The sequence below is a fragment of the Columba livia genome, chromosome W, assembly GCF_036013475.1.
Source record: "Columba livia isolate bColLiv1 breed racing homer chromosome W, bColLiv1.pat.W.v2, whole genome shotgun sequence".
NCBI classification, from domain to species: domain Eukaryota; kingdom Metazoa; phylum Chordata; class Aves; order Columbiformes; family Columbidae; genus Columba; species Columba livia.
This window is the reverse complement of record NC_088641.1, coordinates 22,128,910-22,152,114: the sequence shown is the minus strand read 5'-3', so window position 1 is coordinate 22,152,114 and position 23,205 is coordinate 22,128,910.

The window sequence follows — 23,205 nt, the reverse complement described above, 5'->3', positions numbered from 1 at the left end:
AGTGGAACTACTTTAAGTATAAGGTAACATTCAACGTGGGGTGAATTAGTTAAATTAATTAAAAAAAAATAATTTTGCCCCATGATTTGAGACATTCCAAATAAAAATATTTCAAAGTTTTGCAAAATTGTGCCTAGTGTGTCCTTAACTTTTGATGTTCTCCTCAAAATGAATCTTTATTTGCTTACCAGTTCAGCTCTCTCATAATCCTCCACTGGTTTAACAGAGAGTGCTACACAATCAGCTAAAGGCCAAATCTCAGAAAAGGTTTCCTATGCTTGTCTCAACACAATAAACGATTGCAGTGAGCTGATGGCAAGCAGTCCAGATGTGATCCAACTGGTCTGATGACAAAGTAATTCGCGATGGCTTTCGAATTATGGCTTTCTGTAATTCTTTGATGACTCTACAAATAAATCAACACCACAGTCAGACTGAGGTATAATGTGCTTAACATACTGGTGGCATACAACCCGTTCAGGAATGTAAAAAATGACCATACATCTTTATGTTACAAACATTTCCTACCTACATTTATACAGATATAAAACTGGTAGTAAAATGGAAGCTGAGGCTTGTAAAAGAAAGCAGAGCATATTGTCTGATTTATTTCCTTTTTGGACATATTCTTTTACTTACTCCAGTATGAATGGTTTATATTAAAACATTTAAATATTGAAAGAGGTTTTGGGTTGCAGACTGATAGTAGTTCCATAAAACCAAATTATTTTTTCATTTTTACAAAATCTAATTAAACATGTGAAAAAAATGTGTTGTACAATATTAGAGTTATTCTTTCTTGCCATCAACAATAATGCAGGACTCTAGTAATTCACTATGGACAGATTTTTTTTTCATGACTATGTGGCTAGTGGTTGGTTTCTTACCCCTTTGTGAGATATTTCTCCATATTTTCTTCTCCTTCCATTTTCTGCTGATTTCAGGTTTTTATGAATTTGGGAAGTGACAAATTGCATTTTGGTCATTTCTAAATAATTATAGATGCAAAATTTGAGACAGTAAAGCATATAAATAAATCAGTTATTATAGGGAAACTACACTACATTTAAACATCCAGATCTCTCTTAAATAAAATATGGCAGGTAGATGCACGATCCCAAATTTTGTCCATGCACCCTCCATGCAGAACTGAGACCTTGGCCCTAATCTATTGCCATTGCCATTAACAGTAATCTCTCATTTAATTTAACTGAAAAGAGAATATAAGGTGATGGGATCTTTGACTTAAAAGCCTCAGTTTGGCATTGTCATAAATACTTCCTACTTACATTTAGGCAGGATGAATCTGGACCTCTGAGAATAACTTGAGACCCAGCAGCTTGGGAGCAAGTTAAACTCATGCACAGAAGGAAATTTGCAAGCTCATAGATAGTGTTCCTCCTCAGGCTCCAGTTCACACCATAAACCTTTACTTCAGTGTGTTCTAAGGGCAAAGCATCATAGTAATTTTCCTCTTTGCCATTCTTTTAGAAACATTGCCTCAGTCATGCCTTATTCCTTCTGGATCTCTCTCCACCTTTGGCTCAGTAAAACATATGTCACTTGCCCTCCTAACACCTGGCTTTTTGAACTGTAACATCTTCAACTCCTCTTTCTTCAGCTCTCTCCAAACAGTAACTGTTGTTTGAATGTCTTGATGTTTTGTCAATAATGCACCCCAAAAAAATTATTTCCTCACTGTAAAATCCTATGGATAGCAGTATCAGCTCATTCCCATCTTCTTTCATTTCATCCTGTCTGCTTACACATCATTGACAAAATATCTGCCAGCATCTCCTGCCACTGTTGTAATTGCTAGGACTTCAAATATGCAGGCTCTATCATATACTCCACTCATGGTTCACAGCCTAATTTGAACATCTTACATGCAGCATCAGGACTTTGTATCCTGTCAATTCCAGACAGGTATAGCTTCTCTCCTTCTCCCTTCTCTTCCACTTCAGTGTCAATGCTGACAACATTTCTTCCTAGTTGTCTTCTCCGGATTGTCTTTTCAGTTTTGCCTGCAGCCTTCCTTCCATTAAAGTCTTTATATCTTAACTCTGTTTGCCTCCCTGCCTTTCTATCAAAGCATTCATAGCATGCTTATAATCTCAGAGGTCAGGTTTCTGCTCTCTGGCTTTACTACTATTCATTTCATTGATTCTTCCAGGATATTCCTTGTACATCAGACCACACAAGAGGCGATAGGAAGGTCAGCCACATTTGCATCTGTTTTAAAGGCCCATGGTTAAATATCTTAGTATTGTTGTAATTGTTCACGAGATTGGGATCTTACAACATAGATCTCTAAATCTTCATGAACCTGCTTACAAAGCAGTTAGCTTTCATTTTACTGTCTGATAAGATATTAAGTTCAAAATCTGAATTATTTTTTTTTTAGGAAAAGATCATCATAGGCAAAGTGACACATAACTTTGCTGGACTAAATAAAATGCTAATTTGCCATATTCATCTGGATCTAAAATATACCATGATACTTTTATTATGGGGTGCCCCAAAAATATCTGACAAAGTTCAACTTTGAATGAACTTAAATAATCCAATAAGTCTAGAAGATAGATAGAGGAGATGAGCAAAACTGAGAGGAAAGAAGCAAATGGAGTAAGTTTTTTGTAGGACTGATTTGAATTTAGTGTAATGCCCCAAAGACAGCTGTAGGACAACAGTACAGTAGAGTAAAATGAACAGATGTGTGCACCAAGCATATGTCCATAAACTAAGAGGTTGCCTTTTTATATGCATGTCTGCTAAAGGAATAAGAATAGAAAATAGCATATTTCCAGACCAGGAAAGGGTAGAATATTCAATCCATACAGAATGTCTGGTCTTTAACTCTCCCCCTTTATTGGTGTAGTAGTAGAAATGGAAAAGTTCAATTCATCATCAGCAGTAAGATTACCAGTCTGCTGTAGTTTTGACGGGCTTAAGTGATATGCTATTATTGGTAACTTTTGTTAAGGTATTGTAAGTGGTCTTACAATTTAGAGAAAATACAGGATATTTGATAAAATAAATGCCTATTAAATAAACACAATTTCATTCTGTCCTATTTAAATAAATAATAAAGCTACTACCTTTTTGGAAAAAGTCCAAATGTATATGTCAACTGTGGGAAACTGCAGCGGGTCTGTGGAATCCTTGACAGAAAATATGGGAGTAGAGATCAGCCTTGAAGATATTAAGATTTACCCTTGAGAAGGATGGGAATAAAGGAGTATCCGGAGATATGGAGTTGTACCCGTGAGAGAGGAGAGATGTACCCGTGAGAGAGAAGGGGAAAGAAGAATAACATGGTTGATAGCAAAATTAACCAATGAGATGTTAGTGCTGTAACTTGTAACCAATAGCGAAAAGACACATGAACTAGTAGAATTGTATAAAAATGCACTTGTAGCAATAAATGGCACCTATTACTTTCATCTTGAAAGAATTTGGTCCATGTCGTTTGTCCGTCTCAACTGCGACACGTAAGATCACAGATTGACCCAAAATGTATATTTTGTGACGATGAGCAATTTAGCTCTTAACTGTGTGCATGTGGTGATAAGGTTTTGTGTGTGATAGCCATTACTTTTCTTTCTAGCATGCTAGCTTTATTCCAGCATCCAGACTTGTGCAACTCTGTGATAGGCTGTGTCTTGTCTCGGTATACTAAATTTGGCTCTTTTGTATGCGCATCAGATAAAGAATCCTGGTTTTGGGATAACAGTTGTAGCACCCCAGATGAGACACTAATAAAAGCCTTGCCTGGTCCAGTTTGCTGCAGCGGCGGCGGGGGGGTGGGTGCCGATTGGGCTCCAGCGCGCACTGACCTGTTTTGTCAGGGAGACCCAGCAGTACCTCTACCTGGCTGAGCAGTAAGCGGTCCAAAGGTGCAATGCAAAAATTGAGATATTGTCTTGAAAAAGTGTGATCTGTTCACATATTTGAACTTGGTATTTGGTTTGCGTGTCTGAGCTCAGTATTTTAGTTTGTATATTTATATTTGGTACCAAAAGAATTTGTTTGGGGAGATAATTACAAAATGAGAACCGGTTCCATTACTCAGGTACCACCTTGCTCCCCCTTAAGATGCATCTGTACACATGAGAGTAAATTAGTGGGGGAAGTGATTTGAATTTGAAATTCTGGGTTAGCTGTATTGCAGTTAGTGTTGTTTTGAGGATAGACTGATTTGGATCTAAAACTCATGTAAGGGATTGATGCCTAATATGCTGTTTATTGAGATCTGTAAGAAATTACAAAAGGTAGGAGCTGAGGGATGTAACTATTGCTCAGCTAACTGAAATTGCATATAAAGTTTATAGTCGCAGGAATCAAATGAAGAGAGAAAAAGGGCAAGAGGAGCCCAAGCCTATGCTGTGAAGTTTGAACATAAATGTCAAGGCCCGGCAGCTCCCCCTCGATAAGCTGCGGTGAGAAGAAAAAAAAAGTAAAAAGCTGACTGCCTGCTAAAGCGCCAGAAAAAGGGGGGGTGGAGAGCGGCGGCTGCTGGAGCTGGAGCTCCTCTCCGCCGGGCTCGCTGCCCGCGGGGGATGAAGAAAGAGTGAAGAAAGCCTGTGAAACACTATGGAGGGTAACTCATGTGCAACCTGGAAAACTATATTTTTCACAATCACCTTTTAGTCTTTATAGGTGACCAGCCTGGGTGGTGCTTACCGCATTTGTAAGAAGAAACCCAAAAGAACAAAACAAGTAGAATTTTTGATAGATACGGGAGCAACACTAATTAAAACCTGGAAAGAAAAAACTCCAACCCCACGATGGGAGGGGCCTTTTCTTGTTTTGTTAACTACAGAAACAGCTGTTCGGACTGCAGAGAAAGGATGGACACACGTCTCTCGAGTTAAAGGACCCCTGATAGAAGAAAGAACCTTGAAAGAACTCAAGAACCGGGGGAATTGAAATTGAAATTGACACGAGATCGGTGATGTAACTACTATTAGTATTATTAATGTGAATGCCCAGTATACATGAAAATGAGAATGGTTTAATAGTTAAATGTGTTGAACCAAGTTGTATATGTAATTCCTTTTTATATTCGATGTTTAGGTTGTAAATGGACTGTGGTATAAGCATATCCACAAAGGGAACTTACCAACAGGATTGTGTAATAAGTGTCTAAGAATAGAAGATAAGGAAACCAGAGCTAGGTTGAGGATTCTAGTCGTCACTGGAAGAACAGAAAAAGAATAGCGAAGAATGGTGGGAGGTATTTACTGAAGGGGTGAATGGGAATTTAGAGAGTCCACCAGTGATGAAAAGAACAGAGTGTAGAAAGAGAAATCAAATTCCGTGTTGCTCCTGTTGTTCCTAGGAAGTGAAGGCCAAGAGTTGGGAAACGATAGTCGCCACGCTAACGGCAAAAATAGGAAAGATGGGGAAACTACCCTTGCTGCCAAGAAGATGACGAACTTGGCTGCCAGCTGCAACCTGGTAGGCCAGAGAGGCAGAGGGTGTAGAAACCTGGACCTGATCTTCTTGCTAGGAGTGGTGACTTATTGTTCCCAACTTAGCCTGGCTAATCCCTGTACCAAGTGCTATGAGTGTGTGAGAATAGGAAGACTAACTCAATATGTTCTAAATTATCACGCTCATATTAATTCTGGATGTTATGATAGAACAAAACTGGAGAAGTGTGAAATCCAAGGGCAGAAATTATGGGTAGCAACTAACCTAGGGAAAGTTGGACTTGGTGTAGGCTCTGTCTCCTGCCCTAGGGGAGCACAGAATATCTGTTTTACACAAGCTGGTATGTGGGGCTATTCAGATGGAGGGGGAGTGCAAGATCAGTATAAGGAGGAGTTAGTTGAGTGCCACTCAGGAATTAAAAAGAAAGCAAGAGAAACAGAAATTGGTACAGAAAAGCAGTGATTGGTATGAAGAAATAAGGCAAAAAGACAAGGGATTACAATTACCAACAGTAGGGAAAAACTGTTTATAGATCTTATGGAAAAGATAGCCGGGGAATTAAATGTCACATCATGCTGGATATGTGGGGGGTCTCAAATGACAGAACAGTGGCCTTGGAGAGGAGAGAGTGTAAGTCCAGAAGGATTACTAGTATGGAACAGAACTCATGTAACTTGAGAAAAAAGGCCAGAAGGATGGGTATTAAGACACTTAATAATAGGGCAGATATGCATATCAAGGGATGATGGTAAACTAGATTTTACTGAATATGTTGGACGAACCCCTTGTAAGTTAGTGTTACGAGTAAATTCATCAAATACCTCTATTCCTCCCACTTGGTGGCCAGGTCCACCTAATGGATATTGGTCTCGAAATAGTAACCTGGAAAACGAAACGATATGCTGGAAGAATCGAAGCAAAGCAAATCCCTTTGAGGAAATTGGGGATTTACGGAGATATTGGCAGAATCCTGGCTCTACCGATATAAACGAACCATGGAAAGCCTCTGATGGATTATTTTTGATATGTGGGAATAGAGCCTATAATGAGTTAATACCTAGATGGAGAGGGTCCTGTAATATAGGGATAATTCAACCAGCATTTTTCCTTTTACCAAAGGAAAAAGGGAGTCATCTAGGGAAACCTTTGTACAAAACTTGAAACAGAGAGGAGTTTAAAAAATGCCCCCATAGGAGGAACGCAAACTTGGAAAGATGATGAATGGCATGCACAAAGAATAATTGAATACTACGATCCAGCCACCTGGGCCCAATCTGATGGTAAAATTTTGTGTGTAGTAGCTGTTACTTTTCTTTCTAGCATGCTGGCTTTATTCCATCATCCAGACCTGTGCAACTCTGTGATATGCTGTCTCTCATCTTGGTGTTCTAAATCTGGCTCTTTTGTATGCACACCAAGTAAAGAATCCTGGTTTTGGAATAACAACTGTAGCACACCAGATGAGAAGCTAATAAAAGCCTTGCCCAGTCCAGCTTGCTGCGGTGGCAGGGGGGCAGGTGCTGATTGGGCTCCAGTGTGCACTGACCTGTTTTGTCAGGGAGACCCAGTGGTACCTCCACCTGGATGAGCAGTAAGCGGCTCAAAGGAGCAATACAAAAAACGAGATATTGTCTTGAATTAGTGTAACTGTGATCCATCTGCGTATTTGAACTTGGTATTTGGTTTTCATATCTGAGCTCTGTATTTTAATTTGCATATATATATATTTTGTACCAAAAGAATTTTGTTTGGGGAGATAATTACAAAATGGGAACCGTTCCGCTGCTAAAACACCACCTTGCTCCCCCCTAGGATGCATCCTTACACATTAGAGTTATTGCTCATATTGTTACCTAATAATTTTGAGACCAGAAAAGAATTGAAGTTGTTAAACTCTGATTTGCATTGAATTTATGTGTTAGTTGGAGGTATCGGAAAGAAAACTAAATGCTATAATGGATGTGAATTTGGATGAGGTTGTATTTAAAAGTTGCTAGAATATGAACTGATTTGGATCTAGGAAAATGGAATAATGGATTGATGTTTAATATGCTGTTTTTTTTTGACATCTGTAAATTGTTAAAGGTAAATGGAGCTAAGGAATGTAACTATTGCTGAGCTACTTGGAATTGCATATAAAGTGTTTTATGGTTGCAATGAAATGGGAAAACAAAAAAAGCAAAATATCCCAGGTCTGTGCTTGAACATAAATTTCAGGCTTGTGTCAAGCTGCAAGATAAACTCAGCTCATTGCAACCGAGGAGTTTGCCAGAGCCTCCCACTTCGTACCAGCGATTATGACAGCTGCGTGGCCCTGGCTATATCCAAACTGCAGCAAGAAGAAAAAGAAAAAAAAAAAAAAGCAAAACCCGGCTGCCCTCTTTTAAAGCATCAAAAGGGGCAGGTTTTCTCTCCCCCCACTGCAGCGATGTTGTAACACTGAATGGAGCAGTCTGAGGGTAAAATTGAAAACATCCCTAGCAGATCTGTAGTTCTAATGAAACTGGGAAATTAAACTAAAAATTTTTTAATAGATTTATTCTGTGGTAACTAGTTGTAAAAGACTTCTTAGTAAATTCACCATGCTAGTTTTTGAGATTGTGGGAAAGAAAGAAAGAGAGACCGTTTTTTGAGACCAATGGAATGCCAAATTTGGAACAAAGTTTTAATACATGAATTCTTGTATTTGCCAGAAAGCCCTATACCTCTCTTGGGTCAAGATTTGTTAAGTAAATTATAAGCTCAAATAACATTTTCTGAGAATTCTGTTTAGTTGCGTGGCCTACAAGAAGCTGCTTGGATGGTGCAGATCTGCTTGCTTCAAGTGAGAAATCTCCAAGGAAATTTCAAATGCTGTATTTCCACTAGTATTAACAGCCAATGTTTCGATAAAGCAAACACTATACTGAAAGAACTGAAACAGGACTTCGATCTGGTAAGGGAAAACAATATCCAACAAATATGACATCCAAAATGGAGTTATAAAATTTGAGGAATAAATTTATGACAACCTTACAGGCTGATTACATTTGATTGGACTAGCAGATTTGTCTATTTATAGCTACAACATAGAAACAACCTGGGGCTATTGTGGGACAGTATGATATACCGATTGTTATATACCAGTTGTTACTCTGATCAAGAAATGTAGGGAATGAATTTAAGTCTCAATAGGCCATGATCTTTTTGTCATATATGTACCATTTGTGAAATCTAATTTTGATTTTTTTTTTTTTATTTGTAATCTATGTCCTTGTAAATTGCACTAGCTGGTTTTCTTAACAGCACAGCTTTTGGCATGCCTAAATGTAAATTGATGCAGAACCTGCAAGTCTTTAACATCAGGTCACAGACCATACTTGTATCTGGTCTCATCCTACATACTTGCACACTTTTTGTTTATGGTTCTGGGAAGTCTCATAAAGCTGTAGTGGTCTGGCATGAAGATAACAATTGGCATCATTCTGTAAAAATTATTGAAGGTTCAACCCAATTAGCAGAACTTGGCGCAGCTTTCTGTTACTTAGAGCTTTTTAAGGAGGAACCTCTAAATTTGATTTGTGACTCTGAGTACGTAGTCAAGGTCCAACGCACGTATCTGAATCTGAACTGGTTTTGTTTTGTGTGTTTGTTTGATTGTTTAAAAAAAGGGGGGAGAAGTAGGGGAAACACCACAAAACCAGTTGTCAAAAGCACTGTATGTGATGAAATACTTTGCAAGTATGACCCAAAACCATGCTAAATCATAAAGAACCTACATTAGTTATGGTCAAATCACTAGTTAACGGTCAATGGAAAAGGCCACATCAGTTAATAACTTGGGGAAAAAGGTTATGCTTGTGTCATTACAGGCCAAGGATTGAAGTGGATTCCCATGAAATGAGTCAAGCCATGGCTGAATAAAGACAACGAAGATTCAACGGATGCAGATGGACAGGAGGGAGATAAGTTGTGAGGACTGTTTCAGATGTAAACCGTGGATCCTAATTCAGTGTTATAGATGCTCACAGACCTGGTGGTCTAGAAGCCTATTAGCAAGCAGATGGTGTACCTTCTGTAGAGAATGCTAATTTGTACAAACAGCAGGAGAGCCAAAAGGGCAATATTACACTTAGATAATCAATGCAAAAATGAGGTAAAATTATGAGACATTCCTACTACAGTATCTATTACACTCTTTCTCCCTGATCTAGCAGCTGGTGAAGATTTAGGAGACATATCAAAGTTAAGCTGTTGATCTCTTAAATAGGTTAATCTAACTTCTGAGATACTAACACAATTAATAGTAGATGTTGATGGTATTAGGCATGCTACTCTACAAAATCGCACAGTTATAGATCTTTTAACACTAGGTCATGGTTGTGAAGAATTCGAAAGAATGTGTTGTATTAACTTGTGTGATCCTTCTGAATCTATTCATAGTGCTTTAGACAAACTAAAACAGCACATTAATAAGATTGTTGTAGTAGAATTAGGGTTTGACAAATGGCTTAAAAGTTTGGGAATAGGTGGGTAGTTGTTTGATTCTATTAAGTAAGGCTTAACTGCATTATATGTAACTGTAATTATTGTTGTTAATCATGTGTTATATGTTGCAGTGTATTTCAAAGATAAGTCAATGTGCTGTAAACAAGACCTGGCTGGTTCAAGAACAAAAAGGGGGAATTGTGAATGGGTTTCTATTAGATGGAAATTTGTTATTGAACTAGCCAAGCCCAAAGGAATTTCAAGGCCACCTAAGAAAGCTGAAAACAGGACCTGCTGTGGGGGTGAGGCAGTTCTACAATAACTGGACCTCGACATGACGTAAATCAACGGACCTATCAGCAGTGAGACTCCAGCATGTGGACAGCTCGTGAACATAGATGATATCCAATTAGTGAATGCATGCTTGGAGCGTGGACGCATGATCAGAGAATAGATTCATATATAAGGAGGCTTGTTTCTATAATAAATGGCTTTGCGTGATTCACACTGAATTGGAATGCTGAGTCCTTTATTTGCTCCAACAAAGTAACTCTGTTTTTCTGAATTTGGCTGCATATTTTTTTCAGACGCTGTTTGCTCTGGAGCTGATAATGGTAGCAGTAGTATGCAGAAGAGGCCCAGGTTTAGACTTATTGCTGTGGCAGCCAAGGTTCCTAATAAATATATCATACGCTGTATAAAAGTAGGAAATCACAAGAATCTCACTCTCTTTGACCATGGCCAGCATCTGAAGAGGACCCTGCCTGTTCTGCTTGTGATCCTAGGCCTAGTTCCAGGCCATGCATCCCTGAATCCAGTTCTGATTTACTGCGGTGTCTAGCCCAGGACTTCCAGGTACCTGCCCTGCAGCCATTGGAGCAATACCAGCTCTGCTGTGGGCCACCGCTGCGCTACACCAGGAAATTCAAGATTGATTTTATATATTTTTTATTATTTTTTCTATTTCTTAGTAGCATTAGTAAAGCATTTTTAACTTTCCAATTTGTAAGCCTCTCTCCCTTTTCCTCCTATTACCTTTCCTTAGTGGGGAGGGCGGGGGGTTAACAGAGAGCATCTCCCATGGTTTATTGTCGCCCTGCAATAAACAGTGACACAGCATCATACAGGGATGAACACATGCTAACCTCTCCTTGAAGCCACCTGACAGCCGGCTGCCCTCCTCCTGCAAGAAATGTTCCACAGTGCCAGCCCATGCAGATGGGGCGGATTTCCCCATCCATTTAAGGAGTTTTGAAGTGAAAGAAGAATAGTGCTTCCACTGTGTGCTGGTTTGACTGAAATAGAATTAATCTTTTTCATGCAGTTAGAAACTCTTTCATAGCTAGGACAGTCATTGTTTGGATTTAGTTTGAGAACAAGAAGATAACACCCTGGGACAGAGTTAATGTTTTTCTTCAAGTAACTTTCCAGTGGTTTTGAGTTGGAATGTAAGAACTTACTCTTATCTTAGCTGTAGTCTGGGAGATCAAGGTCTTTCTGGGCTCTATCTATCTGCAGGTGTGAGACAGCTAGGAAGGGGCACATAGATGGGGCAGACCTTGACTGACATCCAGAACGATCAATTAGAATATTCCATGCCATTAGTGGCATGCTTCATATTTAATGAGAGTCGGGTTTTCTGGCTCGTGAGACCCATTCCGGTTCTGCTCCATTCCAGCTGAGTTACGTTCAGGACCTCTTTTAGTCCGGCCTTTTGCCATTCTGCTGTTTTGCAGTTGGCCTTTGGGCCTTTCTTCTGTTGTGGCCTTTTCACTCTCTGTCCCTGGGATCAGCTGTTTGGGAGGAGGGTGCTCTCTTCCTGGGACTGGTTGCTCAGTGCGGATGTGGTTCATGATGAAGTGCATTGAGTATAACTTAATTTATATTTTATTTTTATTTTATATATAATAGTAGTATATTAGTATATTTTGTTGTTTTGTTAAACTCTTTTTATCTCAATCCACAAGTTTCTCCCTTTTTCATTCTCTCCCCTATTGGGGGGGGGAGTGAAAGAGCAACTGTCATGGTTTTGATTGTTAGCTTGGGTTAAACTGCGACACACAGTAGGATATTTAATTACTTTTTAATTTCATGACAGACTTAGGTAAATGCTGACTGTTTACTGTACAGGAACAGATCTTTGAGATGAGGTCCACACAGAAGCCAAATGCGCAAGATCTCAGCTGCACCATTGGTCACAAATGTCTGGCAGGACTGAATTTCTTCCACTTATCCATTCTTGCCATGTTCCCTAATCAACTCACACTGTGAGGAAGGAAAGGTCCAGCTTAGGTAAGAAGTATCTCTTTTTCCATGGAGCAACTGTTCTGCATGGATCTTGGCAAGCAGCTATCTACTTGTTTAGAGAAGAGATATTTAGGAGTTTCCATTCACTTATAGCAGGAAAGCCCTAGTAATACAGCATCTGACTAGGATTTTCCTATCAAAAAAATTGTCTTGAACAAAGCACTGCACTGCTGCTCTGCACATCTTGGTAGGAGGGAGGCTTTCTTCACACATGTGATGTGTCTGTTTTGCCAGAACGGGTCTGTTGTGGTTGATATGTAAAGAGGTCAAGTTCCCATTTCTCCAGCTTATATAATGACTACTAAAAACACTAAGTTAATTTCTAATGGCTCAAAGTAAGCACAAATTGATCCCATTAGCAATACAAGCATGCCCAAGAAAATCTGGGACAAAAGCATTAGGCAAAAAAACCCTACAAACTCCAAGTAAATTGAATTATGATAGGATGAGAAAAGAATGTGGCCGTGGATTGATGGATGATGTGCAGATATCTTTTTGTTAGAGTCTTATGAAACAAGTAGAAAGTCCAGAAGTTTCAGAGACACTAAATAGTTTGATATTTCTGAAATGGGTGTTGTCAAGGGAGCTAGTTAAGACTGAGATGCTCAAATAAGACATGTCTTACACTTGGCTTTATTAGTTGGTCTAGCTGAGGTTTTCTTCTATAAAAAGCATTTTGAGCTTCAGCAGAACAACTCTTTTCTGTTCATTTCAACTAATTGCATCAGGTTGCCAGTTGTAACAAAACTGGATCTGAATGTAGGACCTCATCGCCATTCAACATGACCTGGGGAGCAGCACAAACAGGGTGATTGTCTGTGTAATCTTCGGTCTAGTTTTATCCATACTGCAGAAACCTGGAGACTAGACATTTCACTCAAATGCATTGAAATTGCTCTATATTCACGCATTTATAACTTAAAAGATCACTTTTTATCCTTCAGCTATTAGAGATTTGCACTTAGTCAATTCAGCTTGGAAACTACAGATGTTGTTCTGCACTTTTACTATCCTCATCCTTTGTTTTCCACTGTCAATAGCTCTGTTGCTTTTTCTATTGTTACACATCTTCAGCCCAGAAAAAGCTCTAAAAGATCACTTGCCCTGTGCCTATTTTAGGTACATCAGTGAGCTGTTTAAAAGACAAACTTAAAAAAAAAAAATCTTTTAATTTGTGGTTTTCTCTGCTAACACTTAAATCAGTAACAGTTCTTCAACACTGTGACAACACTTAAGTTGGCCACAGCTCTGCAGTAGATTTGCCTTGACATTTTATTTTGGTGAACTTTCAAAGGAAGATCAAATCTTGCTTTCAGGCTTTGTTCCAGTCAACCCAGGGATTTTCCTAGTAGCAGCACACCTGCCAGAATCTTCTGTAGTCTGTAGAAAGTTTTCTCCAAACGATAATTTAAAACTTTCAGAACCTTCATTCATACATGCATTAGTGAAAGCTCTCCCAATGGACTGGAAGATGCATATATATATACCCCTTCCCTTGGAAAAAAAAAAAAAAAAAAAAAAAAAAAGTGAAATATTCCCATTCCTTTCTCCATCACTTTGCAGGCTTTGTATTCTTACAGCTGGTGCTTTACAATCACCCACCTCTAGAAACAGGTTAGTAAACCCCTAGTTTACTACAGCATTTTCCCTACCCACGTTGACATCCCAAAGAATCACAATTGCCTAAGGTAAAGACTTTCTATATTGCAAGTTGTGAGAGACAGAAAGGGTAATGTCTCAAACACTGTGGCAAAACCAGTTCTACAACAACAAGCTGCAGGAGGTAGGACAGCAAGTTGGAATTTGCAGGACAAGGACAAGCCAAAGGCTAAAGGCCAGCTGCCACAAGAGGCCGGGGTCATGCCAAAGGGCATGCAGTTCCATGTTTTGATAGGCCTGGCATGGTGCTAAGGGAGAAGACTTGAGACCACTTGAGACCCTTTGGGACCCTTCCACCCTTTGCAATCAACCCCCAGTGATGCCTGCGCAGGAGATCAAGGATTACATAAGCATGTAATTAAGAGGCAGGAATTTGACTATAAAAGGCACACACGTACAAGCACCAGGTGTGTGCCTGCCACTTGAAGACTACCCTGCCCATCATTCTCATAGTGGGAATGAAGCCAAGCACCGGAGGACTTATTACGCTACACATTGCTGAATCCAAGACTATAAATCCCATCGTACATGTTGTGGGAAACAAGGGTGGTGATCTCTCTCTCTCTTTTCCACTTTTCTCTCTCTCTCTTTATTCTTTTCCTTTCCTTTTAATAAGTAATAAGTAATGTAAGGTATAAAACCCCACACGTGTGGTAAATCTTTCTGCTACCAAACTATTTTCGAGTTGAGCCAAGTTGCAAAACAAAAGTCTTTGGTTACGGACCTTAAGTATCATGTATACTCTATTCCAACCAAGGGGATTGGCAAATCTCCCTTTCTTGGTAGGAAGTGACATTTTAAATTGGCACAGTGAGCAAGGTCCTCTTGTGTTGGAAGGTCTGCTGGGGAGCGCCAACTCTCCACCTCGTAGAGAAAGGCAGGGAGAGTTGGGAAGGGATCTCTCAGCAATAAACTGGGAGAGGTCCAAATAGTGGCAAGCCATGGCTGCCTGGGAAATGCCAGTGCTTGACTGCTTTCCCATTATTGAGAAACTGAAGGAGTACAATTCATGTCCTTCCCTGTGGAGGGGGTTTTGGTAGATAAAGACTTTGTTGATGAATTAGTCTGGCTCAAAGGAATCTCAAGGCCGCTTCGGGAAGCTGAAAACAGAGTCTGCTTTGGGAAAGAGGGGCGTTCCACAATCACCGGGGTCCTGGCGTGGCGTGAATCATGGGACGTATCATCAGTGAGACTCCAGCGCTTGGACAGCCCACGATAGTCATTTAGTGAATCCATGCTTGGAGCGTGGACGCGTGATTAGAATAAAGTTACGTATATAAGGAGACTTGTTTCTGTAATAAATGGCTTAGCGTGATTCACATTGAATCGACTTGTTTTGCTGAGTCCTTATCTCGTTCCTACAAATGGTGACCCCGACGTGATACTCTGAACTGCATACCACCGAGGTCAGGGAAAAGCCTGGAGCAGCCCAGCCGGAGGCGGATCAGCTGGACTGAAGACTGGGCGGAGGCGTACGGACGTTCCGCATTTTTTTGAAGAAGTCACCGTAAAGGGTGAGCGGCTGGGAGCGGGAGGAGGGAAGAGTGAAGTTATGGGGCAAAATATATCCTCTGAGGAAGAAGCCATAGTTAAACTCCTCCTGCATATTCTCTCTACGAGAGGACTTAAATATGAAGAAAGTAACATCCGTAGACTGTTGGTTTGGTGTAGAATTAACGGCTACCCGATAGAAGCTAAAAAAGCTTTAAAAATTGAACTTTGGAACGATATAGGGCAGAAGTTATGGGATCAGGTTAGCGACGGAGATAAAAAAGCTAAATCACTAGCGACTACTTGGAAGCTTATACTGTCCGCTTTAAAAGAACTTAAGGCCGAACGGGCTGCGGTTTCTGGAATTTTTACAGCGTTACAGCCTGATAAGAACTCTAAAAATAACTGTGAAGCTTATCCAGTTCGTGTCTTTGACTCCCTCCCTCCCCCAAACCCTGTCGTACCATCAGCACCCCCGATGATACAGCAGTCTGGGGCGGGGGGAGGAAAATCACTCGGCAGATGGGCCCCCATACCATCACACCACCCTGAAGAGACTAAGCAGTCCAAGGAACTGGAGTCAGATAATTTGTCAAAAGAACTGTTGAAAGCTGAGAATGCTAAAGTCGTAAATAAGTGTAATATCAGTCCTTTTACTGATTCCTGTCCGCCTTTACTGCCTCCTACCCCTCTAACTCCTGCGCTGGAGGAGAAGGAGTCGCCGGGAAAGAACTGGGTTAAAGAACTATGTGAAAAAAATAGATCAGCTACAACTGAAAGAATCCAGCACTCGGGAAGACGATTATTTTGATGGTGATGAGAAGGGGAGTGCAACGGGGGGTTCGGGTTCTACGGATGCTTATAACATTAAAAGACATTGGCGAGGGATTATCAGAAATGCGATGATAGAAGATGAAATAACGAGTGCATACCCAGTCATTTACCAGCAAGATGGACAGGGTAATCAGAATCCTGGGTGGGCTGGGTTGCATTGGGAGGAGATAAAAGAGGCTAGAAAAGCGGTACAGCAGTATGGATTGCATGGAAAATATACACAAGGCTTTATTAATACTCTTTTTGATGGGCAAATACTAACTCCTTACGATTGTCGTCAGCTGGCTACGTTGCTACTAACACCAATGCAAGAGGTTCTCTGGAGAAGCAGGTGGATTGATGCTTGTGAGGAAGCATCTATTTTTAATTTAGACCGCAAGGACGGAGACCCGTTGCGCCTTGCTTCGAAAGACAAGCTGACAGGGGCGGGGGAATTTGGTAACCCTCAGGCGCCGACACAGTTAGATACTGCCATCTTGCGGCCGAGTTCCTCTCTTGCAAGAGACGTTCTCCGAACTCTACCGGAAGAAGGTGAAGCAGTCCCTCCGTACTGTCAGGTAAAGCAAAAGGACAATGAATCGTATATGGCTTTTCTTGAACGTCTAAGGGAAGCTTTGGATAGGGCACCGATTGATACTAATGTAAAAGAACCTTTGTTTATGACACTCGCAGTTGATAATGCTAACCCAGTTTGTAAAAAAATCTTGCTTGCTTTACCAAAGCATAGCTCAATAGCTGAGATGATGGATGCTTGTGCCAGGGTGGGCTCAGACGAAGAGAAATTTGGTCTTATGGCTTCTGCATTTGTGGCTGCTATGAAGCCCCTGTTAGCTCACACTCCAAATAGATCAGGTCGATTTTGTTTCAAATGTGGCAAAAACAGGGCATTACAAATCCCAATGTCATGTCAATCAGACTTATCAAAGATCAAATAAGAGTGGTACAGATCCTAGAGACAGTAATGTATGTCACCGCTGTGGAAAATTTGGACACAGAGCTACAGACTGTAGGTCTATTTTTCATAAAAATGGGCAGCTGTAAGAGCGAGATAAGGACTCAGCAAAACAAGTCGATTCAATGTGAATCACGCTAAAGCCATTTATTACAGAAACAAGTCTCCTTATATACGTAACTATATTCTAATCACGCGTCCACGCTCCAAGCATGGATTCGTTAAATGAGTATCATGGGCTGTTCGTGCTCTGGAGTCTCACTGATGATACATCCGATGATTCACGCCACGCCAGGACCCCGGTGATTGTGGAACGCCCCTCTTTCTCACAGCGGACTCTGCTCTCAGCTCCCTGAAGCGGCCTTGAGATTCCTTTGAGCCAGACTAATTCATCAACAAAGTCTTTATTTACCAAAACCCCCTCCACAGGCAGCCTCTGGGAAACGGGGAAACGAGCGCACCGAGACCCGGCGCGATGACACAAGTGAGGTCTTAGGCTGCTTGGACGCAATCACCGCTGCCACCTCAGGGAGTGCCACAGTGGACGTAGAAACTATGAAAGATGCAACATTAATTGACACTCAGGTACAATGCATACCAACAAACATGACTGGACCACTAGGGCATGGTTTAAGTGCTTTGCTTCTAGGAAGATCATCTACCACTAGAAAAGGCATTTTTATACTTCCAGATATAATTCATGCAGATTTTGCCGGCATCATTTCGATTATGGTATGGACTCTTAGTCCACCAGTCCACATTCCCAAAGAATCAAAGACAGGTCAATTGATTCCATTTAAAGCGAATGTTCCAAAAGTTTCACTTAAAGAATGTGCAGAAGGAAGCTTTGATTCTACGGACAATGCAGAGTTCTATTTAGCTCTGGACATTGGTAAGGCTAAACCAATGGAAAAGGTGACTCTTTTAGACAAATCTGGCCGGTCACAGACTTTTGAAATTCTGGTAGACACAGGTGCTGATGTGACTATTATCAGCAAAAAAGATTGGCCAGTTTGGTGGTCCCTCGAGTCCCCGCAAATACCAGTCATGAGTGTTGGGGGTATGCAGATTACCCAGGTGAGCAAACATCATTTACAAATGCAGTTATCTGATGGTTCATTATGTTCTGTACGACCTTATGTGATGTCTATCCCTGTTTCTCTATTAAGAAGAGATGTGTTAGGACAACTAGGAGCAACTCTGGTGACAAAACAACAGCATTTCTAGAAGCGGCCATTGATGATGGGCGACCAGTACTGAAATTACAGTGGAAAAATGATGATCCGGTCTGGGTAAATCAATGGCCGCTCAGTAAAGAAAAACTCGCCCATATTGAAGATCTAGTACAGACACAGTTTGAAAAAGGGCATTTAGAGCCGTCTACAAGTCCCTGGAATACTCCTGTGTTTACTATTCAGAAAAAATCAAATAAATGGAGGTTGTTACATGATCTTTGAAAAATTAATGATACCATGGAAGACATGGGGGCATTACAACCGGGATTACCATCCCCTGTCATGATTCCAGGAAAACTGGCAGATCTTAATAATTGACTTGAAAGATTGTTTTTTCACCATTGCTTTGCATCCTGATGACTGTAAACGCTTTGCATTTTCCATACATTCTGTGAATAAGGCTGAACCTGCAAAGAGGTATCAATGGGTAGTTTTGCCACAGGGAATGAAAAATTCCCCAACTATGTGTCAAATTTATGTAGCTTGGGCCTTGCAATCGATCAGAAAATCTCATCCTGAGTTAGTGATTTACCACTACATGGATGACATATTAATAGCTGGGGAAACTTTTTCGATTGATTTGTTGTTTAATGAAGTATCTGATACATTGCAGTATAGGGGATTACAAATTGCTCCAGAAAAGGTACAAATTCAACCAGCGTGGAAATATCTTGGTTGGGAAATTTCTCAGTCCACAGTGAAACCTCAGAAAGTAGTGTGTCACCCTGTTATTCGATCCCTAAATGATGTCCAGAAACTAGTGGGTGATCTGAATTGGGTCCGGACCATTTGTGGGATCACTAATGAGGATTTAGCTCCAATTGTAAAACTACTAAAAGGGGATAGTGACATTAGGTCTCCTAGGATGCTTACTGCTGAGGCGGAAGCTGCTCTGAAAAAGATTATGTCCAAACTTGTAAAAGCTTTCAGTCATAGGTGGAACCCAGATTATGTAATCGGACTACTAATTGTGAATAATACTAATTATCCTTTTGCTCTCATAATGCAATGGACAACTGGTAAGGAGCCGTTAAAGATCTTAGAGTGGGTGTTTTTGCCTTTTCAACTCAAACAAACCATCACAACCCCGGTTGAGGTCTTTGCTCAGCTTATAATGAAAGGTAGGCAGAGAATAGTTGAAATTTCAGGGGGTGAGCCTGCGTATATCATTGTTCCCCTTGCTTCAGAGTATTTACAATGGGCTTTGCAAAACTCCTTGCCTTTTCAGATTGCGTTATTAGATTCTCAAGCTTTAATTAAGACAGTTTCCCCTCCACACAAGTTAATGTCAGCTTTGCATATGGGATCAATGGAGGAGGGTCCCCCTCTTCTCTCAGAATTTCCTGTTAAAGGACCCACAGTGTTTACTGATGCAGGAGGTAAAATGCAGAAAGCAGCAATCACATGGAAAACAGATGGAAAATGGCATGATGTGATTCTAACGGACCTGAAAGGTTCAACTCAGCATTTAGAACTCAGGGCTGTAATAGAAGTGTTTATCAGATTTGCTCATAGCCCAGTGAATATTGTTTGTGATTCTTTGTATGTGGTAGGTGTGGTAGCTCGCATTGAAAGGTCATTGCTCAAAGAGGTTCAGGATGCACAACTCATGTCATTGTTCAAGCAATTGTGGTTGTTGGTCGAAGAGAGACAGCACCGTTATTTCATAACACATATCCGTAGTCATCTGACATTTCAAGGCGATTTAGCTGAAGGAAACCACCGAGCTGATTTTCTTGTATCTCCTGCCTGGGTTCCACCTCCAATAGATAGGTTTGGGCAAACAGTACGCTCTCATAGTTTTCTCCATCAGTCTGCTCAGGTTTTACAGCAGCAATTTTCATTGTCTGAAAGTGAGGCCCGGGGTATTGTTAAAAGTTGCGCAGATTGCCAGCGCATCTCGGCAGGGTTGGGTGCAGGAGTCAATCCAAGAGGATTAGGAGCTTTGGAATTGTGGCAAATGGATGTCACACATGTCCCTGAATTTGGCAGGCTAAAGTATGTCCATGTGTCTATTGATACATATTCTTTCACCATATGGGCCACTGCTCAGACTGGTGAAACTAGTTCACATGTGCAACGACATTTACGTTCTGCTTTTGCAGCTTTGGGAGTTCCTGCACAGGTCAAGACAGACAACGCACCTGGTTATATTGCCAAAGCTACTGCCACCTTTTTTCAATTGTGGGGTGTTAAGCATATTACAGGGATACCAAATTCTCCTACTGGTCAGGCCTTGGTAGAAAGGATGAATCGAACTCTCAAGCATCAACTTGACAAACAGAAAGGGGGAACTGACTGTACTACTCCACATGACAGACTAAGCAAAGCATTATATGTCTTGAGCTTTTTACGCCTTCCACGAGGGTTTGACATTCCACCTATGATTCGTCATGGAACAAGCTTAAAAGGACACTTGACAGACCTTAGAGAAAATCAATGTCAGGTCAAAATACGCAATGGAGTTACTGGTGAATGGGAGGGTCCTTTCCAATTAATAACTTGGGGAAAGGGTTATGCTTGTGTCATTACAGACCAAGGATCAAAATGGATTCCTGCGAAATGGATCAAGCCATGGCTGAACAAAGATAACAAAGATTCAACAGATGCAGAAGGGCAGGAGGGAGATAAGTTGTGAGAATTGTCTTAAATGCAAACCATGAATTCCTGTTCAGTGTTATAGATGCTCCTAGACCCGGTAGTCTAAAAGCTTATTAGTAAACAAATAAGGTACCTTCTATAGAGAATGCTAATTTGAACAGATAGTAAGAGTTCCAAAAGGGTGATATTACTATTAGATAATCTATGCATAGATAAGATAAAAGTATAAGATATTTCTACCATGGTAACTTAACTTAGCATCTGATAAGGTTTTAAAAGAAGTATTAAGATTAAGCTATAGATCTTTTAAGTATAAGTTTAAATATAAGATTATAAGTTAATAAGTTTATAAGTTAAATATAAGTTTAAGTTTTAGGATATTAACACAATAATTAGCATATGCTGATGATATTAAGTACATTACTCTATAAACTGCGCAGTTATAGATATTTAGGAGGTTAAGAGAAAATATTGTATTAACTTGTCTGGTTATTTTGAATCTATTAAAATAGTGTGTTAATAAGGTTGTCATAATAGAATTAAGGTTTTAAGAATAGGCAGGTATTTGTTTGATCTTATTAAGTAAGGTTTAACTGCATTATATGTAATTGTAATTATGTTGTTAATCACGTGTTCTGTGTTGCAGTATATTTCAAAAAATATTCGCCACGTGGTTGATGGGGCCTGACTAATTCAAGAACAGAAAGGGGGAAGTGTGGAGGGGGTTTTAGTAGATAAAGACTTTGTTGATGAATTAGTCTGGCTCAAAGGAATCTCAAGGCCGCTTCGGGAAGCTGAAAACAGAGTCTGCTTTGGGAAAGAGGGGCGTTCCACAATCACCGGGGTCCTGGCGTGGCGTGAATCATGGGACGTATCATCAGTGAGACTCCAGCGCTTGGACAGCCCACGATACTCATTTAGCGAATCCATCTTTGGAGCGTGGACACGTGATTAGAATATAGTTACGTATATAAGGAGACTTGTTTCTGTAATAAATGGCTTTAGCGTGATTCACATTGAATCGACTTGTTTTGCTGAGTCCTTATCTCGTTCCTACACTTCCCTACCAGGAATAACCTGGGCTGATAATAATTGGCATGGTCCAGAAATGGTGGCAGAAAGAATTACCACACTTGCTAAAGAGAAAAAAAACTGCAGCGGGGAAAGAGAAAAGCCACAGTATGTGATGTGTTGGGAGCAGCCCTAGTGGAAGCTCAAAGTAATAGGCACTTGGACAAACAAGCAGAACAAGAAATGGTTAAGTCCTTACAGAACTTTGTGAAGGTCCTACAGGACCAATTACACACAGAATGAAATATTACTCAGGGGCTTCATACAGCACTATCAGATACATTAGACTGAGAGAAAATCTTATGATCTGAGTTGGAAGAACATGGGTGGGGTCAGATGTGGGAAACTGCAGCGGGTCTGTGGAATCCTTGACAGAAAATATGGGAGTAGAGATCAGCCTTGAAGATATTAAGATTTACCCTTGAGAAGGATGGGAGTAAAGGAGTATCCGGAGGTATGGAGTTGTACCCGTGAGAGAGGAGAGTTGTACCTGTGAGAGAGAAGGGGGTAAAAGAATAACATGGATGATAGCAAAATTAACCAATAAGGTGTTAGTGCTGTAACTTGTAACCAATAGTGAAAAGACACATGAACTGGTAGAATTGTATAAAAATGCACTTGTAGCAATAAATGGCACCTATTACTCTATTACTTCAATCTTGAAGGAACTTGGTCCATGTCATTTGTCTGTCTCAACCGCGACATCTGGTGACCCCGACGTGATCCTGCCTGAAGAGGATCTCACATGACAAGGCGACAGCGTGAAGCTGTGAACAGCAGAAGAAGAGCTGTGGAGACGGAGCCCAGTACAGCTGATAAGAGCAGCCAAGGAGAGCTGCAGAAGATCCGGATCGTTGAAAAGACACCTCGCTAAGGAGTAGGTGAGCTACCGGGAACATGGAGGGAAACTTATCTAAAGAAGAGGGTACTATATTATCCACATGGAAGCTGCTTCTGAAGAAGCAGGGTGTTAGCCTTCCGGAACTGACTTTAAGAAAAATGTTACTATGGGGCAAAGCACAAGGTTTAGAGGTTAATCCTGTGACAGCATTTAGTGTGTCGCAATGGATGGACTTGGGAGATAAACTGTTTGACAGTGCTGCCCAAGGGTCCAAGGAAGCAACTGAACTGTTAACAACCTGGCGCTTGTTA